The sequence below is a fragment of the Etheostoma spectabile genome, chromosome 8, assembly GCF_008692095.1.
Source record: "Etheostoma spectabile isolate EspeVRDwgs_2016 chromosome 8, UIUC_Espe_1.0, whole genome shotgun sequence".
Classification (NCBI taxonomy): Eukaryota; Metazoa; Chordata; class Actinopteri; order Perciformes; family Percidae; genus Etheostoma; species Etheostoma spectabile.
Window position 1 is genome coordinate 16,334,825 of NC_045740.1, and position 631 is coordinate 16,335,455.

Consider the following 631-nt stretch of genomic DNA (forward strand, 5'->3'; position numbering starts at 1 on the left):
TATATATATATATATATATTTTTTTTTAATTTAGCAAACTGAGGAAATAAAATGATATACATAGGCAATATCAGGCAGCACAAATGAAAAAGGAGAAAATATAAGCTCTTACTTGAGGGAGCAGTCAATAACAAATTAGCATCTGTTGTGCAAGAGGCACATGGCTCTCACTTGAAGGTCAGGAAACTTCTTCTCAGTATTGCTTTAAGCTTAAGTTTAGAAAAGGGGACCACAAATCAACACAAAATAAACTAAATAATGACCTTTTCAGCAGTTGGAATATGTTGCATAACAATATAATACCACATGAGCGTACTTAGCTACACTGCAAGGCTGTAAGCTGTCTCACATGGAGCATGAGAAGCATGAACTTGTTTTAGACAACAGTTGCTTTTTCTACCTACGTGGGCTGCTGGCAGTGCAATAATTATCATTGTTATTAGCAGTTATTCTGGTTATTTTCTTGATTAGTCATTTATTTAATTTAGATAAAAGCTGAAAAATTATACACAGTAACAGACTGATGGATTCTGTCCATGTCCCTAATTTGCTTCAACTGAAGAGGGATTGTCTATGTACGTGTGGAATGCTTCCTTTGTTCAGAAGATGGTATTGTCCAGAGACTCGCAGA

At 35.2% G+C, this 631-nt stretch overlaps 1 protein-coding gene across 2 annotated transcripts in view; it reads left to right on the plus strand.

Annotated features, from left to right (window-relative positions):
• Positions 1-631, plus strand: part of tmtc3 (transmembrane O-mannosyltransferase targeting cadherins 3) — a 31,862-nt gene that overhangs the window by 20,040 nt on the left and 11,191 nt on the right. The window lies entirely within an intron of this gene.